Source organism: Nicotiana attenuata, unplaced genomic scaffold, assembly GCF_001879085.1.
Source record: "Nicotiana attenuata strain UT unplaced genomic scaffold, NIATTr2, whole genome shotgun sequence".
Lineage (NCBI taxonomy): Eukaryota > Viridiplantae > Streptophyta > Magnoliopsida > Solanales > Solanaceae > Nicotiana > Nicotiana attenuata.
In genome coordinates, this window is record NW_017670586.1 from 141,198 (window position 1) to 154,855 (window position 13,658).

General features: G+C 40.3%; 1 pseudogene; it reads left to right on the forward strand.

Annotated features, from left to right (window-relative positions):
- LOC109241259 overlaps positions 1-8,525 on the forward strand; it is a 29,341-nt pseudogene extending 20,816 nt beyond the window's left edge.
- Positions 8,526-13,658: the final 5,133 nt, after the last annotated feature.

Sequence of the window (13,658 nt, forward strand, 5' to 3'; positions counted from 1 at the left end):
CTGTTCTTTTGACGGATCATTGCCTTTTACTACCGTGACGTAATGGATTATGTGATCTTCCGGGTCCGTGGTGCCATCGTATATTTTCAAGTATGGTGGCATTTTGAAGGTTTTTGGAACTGCCCCTTCACTGTATGGTTGCCCGATGAATGGGCCGACGTCTCGTTTTGGTAGCAACTTCGGAGCGCCCGGTATTTTATCGACTCTTTCTTGATGCTCCTTCATCTGATCACGGAGCGTTTTGTTCTCATTTTCTATTTCTTCCATTTTCTTTAAGATGGCTGCAAGTGCATCATTACCTGCATCAATGATAGTATGAGTGTTACCTGTGCGTGGAGTTTCTGGTTCATCGGCGACAGTTGCGGTGTCTACGTGTATTGTGCCTCCGATATCCCTTTGAACAGGTTTGTCGAGTATGTTGCTCAAGGTGTTTGTCAACCACTCTTCTAATAGCCTTTTCACAGCCGGCGATGCTTCTCCTGCTGCGGATGTTGAGGTTCCTCTCTCGCGCGAGACAGTCACGCTTTCGTGCGGGGGGGGGGGGGATGAGGTATCTCCCTCAGGTGTAGCGCTTGGCATTGCATTTTTGTTGTCTTCCCTGCCGGCTTCGTTGATAGAATTCAGAAGGTTGTTCGTGACGCCTACTATTGCTTTTAATCTTGCTTCCCCCTTTCCTGCCATTGTTGGTCTTTGCGAGGCCAAGAAGAGGTGATTATACCTTTCAAGGATCTAGACGAAACTAAAATCTCAGCTAAAGAAATCCCCACAGATGGCACCAAATTGTTTGAATCAAAAGATATTGGAACCTTTTTAAATAAGTCAATCAAATAGAATGAAGGGGTAAATCTTAGCTAAGTATAATAAACTCTAGAACAAAAGGTATATAAGATGAACACAATGGGAAATATTTCTTGACCTTATGAAAGTCCGGGATCGGACCTTAAGAATGCCAATCTTTAATGTAGAAAAAGGTATTACAACCAGAGTTCTTAGCCGAAAAAGCAAAAAGCCCCCTCAAAAAGGTTTTTTCCCCACTATATATAAGGGACAACCCCCTTGTGAACCCTAAAAGACATATCATAGAGAATATTCGCGAGTATATTCCTAATGCCCCCTGTTGGGCCTACACTACTGTAAAAGTCATACGTCCTCTGTTCGCTATCTGTCGTCCTTTGCAGGACGTCGAGCTATGAAGATCTCATCTTCTGTCGTATTTGTCAATGTTTGTGGTTGTCCAAATTTGGACCCATACAAATACATTAGAACCTGCAACAGCCTATCTGCTATTCAAACTTTCAACACCGCTACCTGACGATTCAACTAGCAACCTAATCTTATCACAAAGTAAAAGAGCCATAGCAATATAGAATTGGACTTTTAGATAACAAAAACGTTTTCTCATTTTGATATATATTTTAGTTCTATTTCATGATTTCATCATCTCCAGCTCCCAAAACATTTCCCAAACAAGCTCTAAACCTAAATAATACCCTTATGGATAGATAGTTTAAAAACAAAAAGAGCAAAGCAAAATTCATCCCATAATGAGTGCATAGATGTCTGTACCTGGAAATACACTCACCATCATGTTTTTGCTTCGTGCAGGAGATGACTGTGTCTCAATACAAATCGGATGCTCGAATGTGTATATACATAATACAAATTGTGGGCCGGGACACAGAATCAACATCGGAGGACTCGGCAAAGATAGCACAAAAGCTTGTGTTTCAAATGTCACTGTGAAAGATACCATTATGCATAACACAATGAATGGTGTTAGGATTAAGACATGACAGGTACAGATACCATTTGCAAGTTAAAGTGAAGGAACTCTATAAGTTTATTAAAGCACTCATTTCAAAGCATCAGTTTTTCTAGGACCAGTGGAAAACAATTTGACAAACAAATGTTTCTCTTTTAAGGACAAACTGGTCTTGGAGTCCCAATATTCAAATGACCATTTTCTCTAGTTTTATGCTATGTTGCTCAAACTTTCCAAAAATATTGTCGGATCCTTCAAAAATGCACTACTTTTGGAGGATCCGACACTTAACTATCAGTATTTTTGAAGAGTATGAACAACATAGGCTTTATGCTGCAAAGGTTTCATTAACTAATCCGGGGATTTTGATACAGAGCGTTCATACAACCAAGTGTATTGTAACAACAATTTGTATGCCAAATCATTTTCGTTGTGCAGGGTGGATCAGGTCCGTGCAAGGACTATTGTTCTCAAACATTCAAGTCTCTGAAGTCCAAATACCAATTGTAATTGATCGGTTCTATTCTGACTAGACAAAATGCAAGAACCAAACATCAGCGGTGGCTTTATCAGGAATTAACTACAAAAAAATAACAGGAACATATACAGTAAAACCTGTGCATCTTGTGTTAGATCTGATTTTAATGATGCAAATAATATATCTTCCTATGTACAGGAACTCATAGATAGCATTCAAAGAGTGAAGGAATCAATCAGAGAAGATCAAGGAATCAATGGATAGCTACGAGATAGAAGGAATCAATCAGGGAAATTAACGAAAGCAATCCCAGATTAGAGAAATCAATCAAAGCCAAGACGGAATCAATCAAAGCCTAGACTTAAGGAATCAAATAAATTGAGCGTATCCAAATCTGGAAGGAGAAAGATTTTGGGAAGCATATATGGAAAATCATTCAAGTCTGTCGTCAAGCATAGTCGTTGCTACTTATTCTTGGAAAGAATCAATTTCTTTCCAAGGATCAAATCTCTTGGGTTGGCAAATCTCTCCAGAAACCAAGCCTCTCTCAAAGTATTTAAACTTGTATCTGTACCCTAGAGCCATATAATTTGATCGAACCAAATACCTTCTATTTGTTCTACTGCAAACAAACATTTTAACTCTACTAGATCTGCTGTGTAACAAGTTAGAGAAGAAAGAGAGAACAATAGTGGTGAGGCATTGTATCAAAAGAAAAGAGAGAACAACAGTGGTGAGGCATTGCATCAAAAAAAATGAGTGACATAGGAACTAAGCTATCAGTGTAGATCACACAATTCTCTGTTTACTCGAAGAAACTCATTCACTGAAAGAGAACTCCCTTGCAACCTAAGGGGACTAGACTAGGATTCACATTGAATCTGAACCAGTATAAAAACTCTGGTGTCCTTAATTCCTGCATTTAATTTCTACATTTTGAATTTTGTCCTTGTTATTATCAAGTTCTTATATCTAGTCGACTAATTGTAAAACTAATCAACTCATAGCTATTAAGTTTAAAAATAAACAATTCATCCCCCCCCCCCCCCATACTTTCAATTGGTATCAGAGCTTGGCTCACAATTTTCTTTTGCTTAACAGCTTGTGAGAAAATATCATGGCAAATCAAGTTATCATAGGAGCACTATTTCAAGAAGGAACTTCCCAAGTAAGGCCACTATACTTCAATGGACAACATTTCTCCCACTCGAAAGTGCGTATCAAAATATATGCAAAGGCGTATGATGTTAAAGTGTGGAGAGTATAAAAAAGGGGAACTATCCTCTGCCGGCTGCTGCTCAACCTCATGTTAATTCTGAAGATATAGACTCATATACATATGAGCAAATGGCGGTTGTGCAAGTCAACAACAAGGCAAGAAATTTGCTCTATAATGCTATAAGTGGTGAAGAATATGAAAAAATCTCCAGTTGTGATACAACTAACAAAATATGGGACAAGCTTGAAGTCACATACGAAGGAACAAGCAAAGTAAAGGAAACACATATCAACATGTTGGTTCACGATTATGAACTTTTCCAGATGAGAGAAGGAGAATCCATTGAGGAAATGTTTGCCAGATTCAGTAAAATCATTAGCGATCTAAAAGCTTTCGGCAAACCATACTCAAGTGGTGATCAAGTTAGAAAGATTCTTAGAAGCTTACCAACCACTTGGCAAACTAAAGTNAGGCGACTATGACGAAACCTTTGACCCCAATAGCTCGACTATAATTTATACGAATTAGTTTTGGCATATGCACCCTTTTAAAGGGATTCAAGTTATTTCAGATGGATGGTTTAAAAAGTGCCCGTTTTTTAAATGGGTTTCATTGAAGAGGAAGTATATGTGAAGCAAACCCCCCCGGGTTTGTAGACTCAAAGGTTTCCCTATCATGTGTATAAGCTAACGAAAGCACTGTACAGACTGTAACAAGATCCACGAGCATGGTACGAAAGATTAAGCTCTTTTCTTATTGATCATGGGTTTACAAGACGTAAAGTAGACACTACTATGTTTATTAAAAGATCATCAGAAGGTAATCTCATTATTCAAATTTATGTTGATGATATTATATTTGGTAGTACTAATCCTCTTATGTGCAAGGAATTTTCAAATCTTATGCAAAGTGAGTTCGAAATGAGCATGATGGGAGAACTAACGTTCTTCCTTGGACAACAAATTCAACAATTTGAAGAAGGAACGTTCATATATTAGACTAAATATACAAAGGAGTTGATCCAAAAATTCGGTATGAGCAATGCCAAAGCTATTGGCACACCAATGAGTCCCTCAACAAGTATCGAAAATAATGAACAGGGAAATTATGTTGATAAAACTAAGTATCGCGGAATGATTGGTTATCTTCTTTATCTAACTGTTAATCGATCGGATATAATGTTTAGTGTTTGTAAATGTGCCAGGTTTCAGTCAGCTCCTAAGGAATCTCACCTAACTGCAGTAACAAGAATTATTCGATATCTCACTGGAACTGTCTCTCATGGATTATGGTATCCTCATTATAATATATTTAAACTAGAAGGTTTTTCAGATGCTGATCTTGCAGGTGATAAGGACGACAGGAAAAGCACAAGCGGAACATGTCAATTACTTGGCAAAGCATTGATATCATGGAACAGTAAAAAACAAGGATCGGTTGCACTATACACGACTAAAGCTGAATATATTGCTATTGGACAATATTGTGCACAACTACTGTGGATGTCTCATCAACTTGGTGACTATGAATTATTTTTTAAGCCTATTCAAATTTTTGTGATAATTCTAGTGTTATATGTCTTTTAAAAAATCATATACATCATTCTAGAGCAAAGCATATAGACATCAAGCATCATTTTATTAGAGATCATGTTCTTAAAGAAAAAATAGAAATATCTTTTGTTGGAACAATTGATCAATTAGCAGACATTTTTACTAAGGCTTTATTAGAGGATAGGTTTTGTGCTTTAAGAGAATTATTTGACATTATTTGCATTAATAATAAATTTTAGGACTTATGTGCAATCAGGTTGCTTTGTATGCCTAATATTTTATTTCTTATTTTATCATTAATTGAGCCAACATTTTCCCTCTCTTTCCTCTCTTTTCACATCAGTTGCGACGTTCAAAGATGGAAAGCCAATCATCGCATCTGCACAACTAATGCCTTTTCCTTTTCTGTACTCAACCGTTAGAATTTTTAGAATCCCTCTTTTTAAGGCTGAAATCTCTTTTCAATCTCTATCATCTCTATCACCTAGAAAACCCTTCTCAGAAGCTCTGCCCAAACCAAAATCCTTCAATGGCTAAACACCCCAAAAATCCCTTTGCCTCCACTAGAAAAGTACCCGCTCCAGAGCAAAACCCCCTTCTATTCCCCTAGAACAAGTAGACCAAGGGTCCGACCATTCTGAAGGTTTTTCTTCCTTGTATGGAGATTTTTCTGACCATTCTCGGATCTTAGGAGAAAAAGCTTTAGGAAAACGACCTATGGAACACCCCCCTGTTTCCTTCGCTCCAAACAAATCCAAGATAGATCTTTCTAGCTCCCTAGAGTTTGACCTGAATTTCTGGGATTCTCCAAATAGGGATTTTTTCCATCGCCTTGAAAGACAAGCTCATTCCTCATGGAAGGGTAGTCGATCTTGACGATATGGAAGCCCTAAATTGTAAGGTAAAAGATCTTTTTGGTTATGAAGGGTGGTCAAAGTTCCTCTCTGTTCCTCCGCCTAAAGTTTATGAACCCCTAGTAAAGATGTTTTATGCTAATCTTCGCTCTAGTAAACCTGATAAGTTGGAGCCCTTAGTGTTAGGTAAGCGCATTGTTGATGATTGTGCCATGTTTGATTCAATCTTTCAGTGTAAGTGTTCTGGTTTCCCCATGCTTTTCAAAAATACCTAACCCGATGATTTTGAAATTTCCTTTGATCAAGCTAAACATTGTATTGCTAAGTGTTCTTCTAAAACCCTCCCCAACCAATTAGGCCCCAGTGATGTTAGTTTCGAAACTCGAGTCCTGGCTCATATTGTAGCAACTACTCTGCTTCCTTGCACTAGTTCCTTCTCCACCTTCTCTCAAAGAGACACCTTTCTGGTCTATTGTCTTGTGACCAAACTCAAAGTCAAGCTATCCTCCTGGGTCATCAACTTTATGATTGAAAGTTCAGAAGATCCCACCAGTCTACCCTATGGTATGGCCATCACTCACATATTGGAAGCTTACAATATTTCCCTATCTGCATATCCCTTTATCTCTGTTTCGAAGTCTTATAATTCCAGAGCCTTTGCAAGTATGGGGTATGTGAGTGTGAAAGGTTCTCGGGTTAATAAACAAGAAGGTGAAGTCAAGCATGCTCCAATAGATTCCAAACCCAAACCTTCTACTTCTCATCCCAGCCCTGGTGATCCTGACCTTGCTGAAAAGCTTCATGCCATTGATAATCAACTCTCTGTAATTAAAGATCTCCTCACAGCCACTCAGTCCACTATTGGTGACATTCATGTCATCTCCAAAGAAACAGGGTCTGATGTCTCCAAGATAAGAGTTGATGTTCTCAGAGTAAGGGAAAAACTGTCAAGGCATTCAAGGAGGTTCATGACAGGTTTGATGGAATGAGTGTTTCAGCCAATGCTAGCTTTGACCAACTGAAGGAGGCAATCTTCAATATTCTCACCTACTTTCTGCGTCGTTAATGTGGATGTTTAAGACATTTTTTTGCTGTGCTATTTTTGGACTTTTAAATCAGTCGTTGGACAATTTTTTTTGTTTTGTTTTTGTTATAACTCTGATGCATATAATGCTATTAATCCTGGTTTAGTTCGCAGTCTGCTCTACTTATTCCCTCTTTGCTGATGCCAAAAAGGGGGAGAAGGATATTTGTATGTATTTGTACAGGTACACAGAGTTTAGTCGACTGAAGGGTAAGTGCACGTTAGCAGCGTGGCACCCTTTGAGGGGGAGTCATAGATCCTCTGTAGTAGGAGTCGACTACAAAAGCATCAGCAACTATAACCATGGACAAGTCAACTGCTCACATTGAGGGGGAGTAAAATACAGGGAAGTCAACTATTATTTATACATATATATTATTTTTGTCATCATCAAAAAGGGGGAGATTGTCAAATCTTATTTTAATGAAGCAAATAATATATCTATTATATGTATAGGAACTCATGGATAGCATTCAAAGAGTGTAGGAATCAAACAGAGAAGATAAAGGAATCAATGGATAGCTACGAGATGGAAGGAATCAATCAGGGAAATTAAGGAAAGCAATCCGAGATTAGAGAAGATCAAGGAATCAATGGATAGCAACGAGATGGAGGAATCAATCAGGGAAATTAAGGAAAGCAATATGAGATTAGAGAAATCAATCAAAGCCAAGACTGAACCAATCAAAGCCTAGACTTAAGGAATCAAAAATGTCGAGCATATCCAAATCTGGATGGAGCAAGATGTTGGGAAGCATATATGGAAAATCATTCAAGTCTGTCGTCAAGCATAGTCGTTGATGTATAACCTTATTATTGGAAAGAATCAATTTCTTTCCAAGGATCAAATCTCTTAGGTTGGAAAATCTCTCCAGAAACCAAGCCTCTCTCAAAGTATTTAAACTTGTATCTGCACCCTAGAGCCATATACTTTGATCGAACCAAATAGCCTCTCTTTGTTCTACTGCAAACGAACATTGTAGCTCTACTAGATCTATTGTGTAACAAGTTAGAGAAGAAAGAGAGAACAACAGTGGTGGGGCATTGTATAAAAAGAAACAAGTGGTATAGGAACTAAGCAATAAGTGTAGATCACACCATTCTCTGTGTACTCGAAGAAACTCATTCACTGAAAGAAAAATCCCTTGCAACCCAAGTGGACTGGACTAGGAATCACATTGAATCCGAACCAGTATAAAAACTCCGGTGTCCTTAATTCCTGCATTTAATTTCTGCATTTTAAATTATGTCCTTACTATTATCAAGTTCTTATATCTAGTCGACTAATTGTAAAACTAGTCAACTGATAGCTATTAAGTTTAAAAATAAACAATTCACCTCCCCCCCCCCCCCCCTTGTACTTTCATCTTGCATGCAGTGGCACTATCCACTGTATAGAGGTGACCCTAACAGACATCCAACTAAAGCCATTACAAGAGCAACACCAGATGTATGACCCATACTAGTCGGCAGACCTTCGGATAGTTGTATACTCCTACCGTCCCTCCAATTGAATGTCAACAAGTTAGCCAGGCATCAAGCAGCACAATTCAGGCTGATTATGATCAATGCTAGATGTAGACACATTATATTATTTAGATATTTTGGTGTTCTCATTGGTGTAGCTGGCAAAGTTTTACTGACTCTATTGATCTAAATTTGGCGATTTGGAAATGGTAGATAAACAGGATCGAGGACGAGGTCGACCACGACGTAATAGCGGGAAGTCGTCCTCGGGAGGACTGTTGTCAAGGACGAGCTACTGGAATAAAGAAATAACAGTAGGATAGGTTTATAAATGGACATAAGGAATATTCCTTTGGATATTCCTTATTTTGCACTTTTTAGGGTTTCTTAGAAATATCCCTTATAAATAGGAAGAGATACAGAACAAAAGGGGGATCTTCACTTTTTCTCATAAGAGCACATTGTAAAAGGTTGACATATATACAAAAGTTGTCTTGTTCACTGATTTTCCTATCCAAGCACACGTTGTTTAATATCTGTTCACAAGATCCAAGGATTCTTTATCCACCTTCACTTCTCATCTTTCCACGTTGTTTTCAGGAGAAAGAACCATTTAACTCATATAATAATTGGGTGGTAGATTCTATCTTATTACATTTATTGGCATTACCTACATCTATTTCACGTTCATGTTATATTATTTATTGGTAATCATTGAGTATAAATCTGTTGTTTATTGCTCTCCAACGTTGTTCATCTCATCAACTTCCTACAATATTTGATCTAGAATTTATTATATTTAACTAAGAATCATCCTTTATTTCTTCATTAATTAGTTTAAAAAAAGGTTTAACATTTTTTTGTCAAACAATTTGGCGCCGTCTGTGGGGAGTTTTTTTAGTTAAATTTTTTAGTTTCTTCTAGATCATAAAGAAGAACAACCATCTTTTTCTCATTTGCACAAAGTAACAATGGCAGGGAAAGGAGATGAAAGACAGAAAGCAATAATGGGTGTCACCACCAACATCTTGAACACCATCAACGAGGATGACAGAGGAGACGAGGAGAACGTGACACCAAGTGCTATACCCAGGCGAATCGATTCACCTCCCCCTCATGGAAGTGTAACCGCTTCACGCGAAAGTTGAGCCTCCACATCCACAGCTGCGGAAGCACCACCAGCAATCAAAGAAATACTGGAGACGTGGTTGACAAGCACTCTAAGCAACTTACTCGACAAACCTGCTCACCGGGCAAATAAAAATGTCATACAGACGGATATCACAGCAACCGCCAACGAGCAACCCGTTCCCCCAACAGGTAACACTCACACCGTTGTTGATGCAGGAACGATGCACTTACAACCATTCTAAAGAAAATGGAAGAAATGGAAGATGAGAACAACAAACTCTGTGAATAGATGAGGGAACATCAAGAAAGGGTCGATAAGATACCGGGCACCCCAAAACTACTTCCAAAATGGGACGTCAACTGATTCCTCGAACAACCATACAACGAGGAGGAATCCCCACATGCCATACCCAAAACCTTCAAGATGCTTCCATATTTGAAAATATATGACGGCACAACAGATCCTGAATATCACATCATTCACTACGTTATAGCAGTAAAAGGAAACGACCTCTCAAAAGGAGCAAGTACTATCAGTGTTACTGAAAAAGTTTAGGGAGATTTTAACCGGGGGAGCCCTAACCTGGTACTCACAGTTGCCAGCACGGTCTATAACAATGTTTGAGGAAATGGCTGACAAGTTCGTCACCGCCCATGCCGGGGCTAAGAAGGTAGAAGCTAGGGTAAATGATATATTTGTCGTTAGGGAACTGCCTGGCGAGGGACTCAGAGGCTTTTTAGCTCGTTTCAACAGGGTAAGAATGAGCTTACCAAAAGTATCGGAAGTGATGGTTGTGGTAGCTTTCCAATCGAGATAGACACTTACCTTATGTCAGAACAGCCATTCCACCATCTCCACGCCATGCGGAAGGACCGTCTAGGCCGCATACAGGGACTCAGCGGAACGAACGAGGTATGCCCCCACCCTTATCTGCTCACATTTTTTGTGTTTCCCCTTCAGAAATAGTGTACGCACTAGAAAAGCTCGGCCCAAAGGTGAAGTGGCCACAGAAGATGAAGTCTGACCCAAGCACTAGAAAGTCTAACGTCCTCTGTAAGTTCCATCACGAGCGGGGTCACAAGACCGAGGACTGCATAGCCCTACGGCAAGAAGTAGTGAACATGCTTCACCAAGGGCGCCTGAGAGATCTGCTGAGCGATCGAGGACTAGCCAACTTCGGCCACGGACGAGAGCAACATCTAGGGCCTCCAAAGCCACCCTCACCTACCCGCAGCATCCAAATGATTGTCGGCGGAGGCAGCGAAGCAGTAATCAACCAGGTGAAGTTTACCAGAACACACAAACTTAAACGATCAATCACCCACAAATCGTATGATGACCTCGGAGAAAGTATCATCTTCAATAAGTCAGATACCAACGGCTTGACTTTTCCTCACTTTGATGCTCTTGTAATTACTTTATGTATTTTAGATATTGATGTAAAAGAATAATGGTAGATGACGGAAGCGACGCGTGTATTATCCACCCTCGAGTTCTTGCACAAATACGACTCGAGGACAAGATAGTGCCACGCTGCATAACACTAACATGTTTTAATAGTGCAGTCGAACGAACTTTAGGAGAAATAATGCTGCGCATTCTGGCCGTGGCATCACCTTAGAAACAACTTTCCATGTCATGAACCAAGACATAACTTACAACGCCATCATAAGACGACCATGGATACACGCCATGAGGACCATCCCGTCCAGCTTGTATCAAGTAATCAACTTCCCTACTCCATGGGGAATATTCAACATCAGAGGCAAACAACGCACAACCCAAGAGTGCTACCGCATCGCCCAAGATTGTACACACACTCAACAGCTGAAAAGAACAAACTCGGAAGCATAGCAATTATCCAAGTCGGGGTCAGAACTCAACGAGAAAAAAGATGTTATCAAGGACCCCGACATCGTGAATGATGCAGGGTCAACGATAGAAGATCTGGACCCCGTCCAATTAGACGGGAGCGACAACAGCAAAAGAGCTTACATAGGCCACAAAATCTCCGAGCCAGGTAAATTTCATAAGGTTTTTAATTAACAACACCGATCTGTTTGTTTTTTCCCATGCAATTATATGCCAGGTATCCCAAAAGACGTTACCACACACAAATTGAACATCGATCCCCTTTACCCTCCAATATGATAAGTAAGAAGAAAATTCACTGCCGCAATCAACGAAGCTTTCTGCGAAGAGGTGGATAAGCTACTTGCTAATGGCTCCATCCGGGAGTCAAAATACCCTCAGTAGGTCGCCAATGTAGTCATGGTGAAAAAGAAAAATGGGAAGTGGAGGATGTGCGTGGAATTCACAGACCTAAACAAGGCCTGCCTGAAAGACTCTTTTCCGTTGTTGTATATCGATAGACTCATCGATGCAACAACGGGGCATGAGTTGTTGAGCTTCTTGGACGCCCACTCAGGTTACAACCAAATCCTCACGGAGGAAGAGGACCATGAAAAGACTACTTTCATCACCCTTCGAGGAACGTACTGTTACCGAGTCATGCCATTTGGGTTAAGGAACGCGGGAGCGACTTATCAAAGATTGGTAACCAAGATGTTCAAGGACCAACTCGGCAAAGCAATGAAATTTACATAGACGATATGTTGGTCAAATCAAAAAGGAAGGAAGACCACATTGACCACCTGTAAGAATCCTTCGGTATACTAAGACAATACGGCATGAAGCTGAACCTCGAAAAATGTGCCTTCAGCGTAACTTCGGGCAAGTTCCTCGACTTTTTGGTGTCACAAAGAGGCATCAAAGTCAACCCTGACCAAATTAAGGCCATCGAGGGAATACCTGAAGTATTAACCAGCAAGAAACAGGTGCAAAAATTGACAGGCCACATAGCTGCCCTATCGAGGTTCATCTCACGATCCTCAGACAGATGCCACAAATTCTTCAACGTGCTCAAAAAGGACAACGGGCTCAAATAGAATGCAGAATACATCGAGGACCTAAGAGAACTAAAGGCGTACTTGTCTTCGCCTCACTACTCGCCAAAGCAGAACCAGGCGAACGTCTCAGAGGTCGTGTAAGCGCAGTATTGGTCTGTGAAGATAAAGGTATGCAATCTCCAATATATTATATTAGCAAAACTCTGGTTGGCGCCGAAATGAGTTACCCTGACCTTGAAAAATTGTCCTTGGCGTTGGTTGTAGCTTCGCAAAAGCTTAGACCCTCTTTTCAATGCCACGCCATATCGATGGTAACGGTCTTTCCCCTATGAAGCATCCTGCATAAACCTGAACTATCGGGGAGATTAGCCAATTGGGCCATAGAATTAAGCGAGCATGATATAACATATCAGCTGTGAACAGCGATAAAATTGCAGGTTCTCGCCAACTTTGTTGCTGATTTCATGGCCAAAATAATGACTGAGGTCGAGCAAGAAACTTCTCGCACCTTGCCCAGTCTACCCGACCAATGGGTCCTATACACCGACAGCGCATCCAACGCGTCAAGATCTAGATTAGGACTCGTACTCGAGGACCCAACAAGCAAAGTCATCCGCAAATCCATACGGTGCCCTGATATGACTAACAATGAGTACGAGTATGAGGCCTTAATTGCATGATTAAAGCTAGCTCTCAAATACGGAGCGCGAAGAGTCATCCTTAGATGCGACTCGCAACTCATTGTCAACCAAGTCATAGGGACTTTCCAAATCAAATAGCAGAGGCTACAAAGGTACCAGGCAGAAGTTCATAAACTGCTACCAGAATTCGATGAATGTTGACTCGATCAGATACCTCGAGCACAAAACATCGAGGCAAACGGTCTCGCCAAGTTAGCAGCAGCCACCAAAAACATCGCAAAGGAAAACGTCGTCATCCTCCTCCACTCGTCAATAGACCAACTTGAGGTACACTCTGTAAATTTGACTTGGGACTGGCGCAACCGTATTATAACATATTTGTAGGAGGGAGTACTACCAGCAGACAAAAAGGAAGCCAAAATGCTTCGAATGCAAGCGGCCAGGTACAACATCATAAATCACAACCTATACAAAAGAACGTTTGGAGGCCCCTTAGCAAAATACCTAGGACCAAATCAAACAAGACACGTGCTCGAGCAAGTACACGAAGGCCACTGCG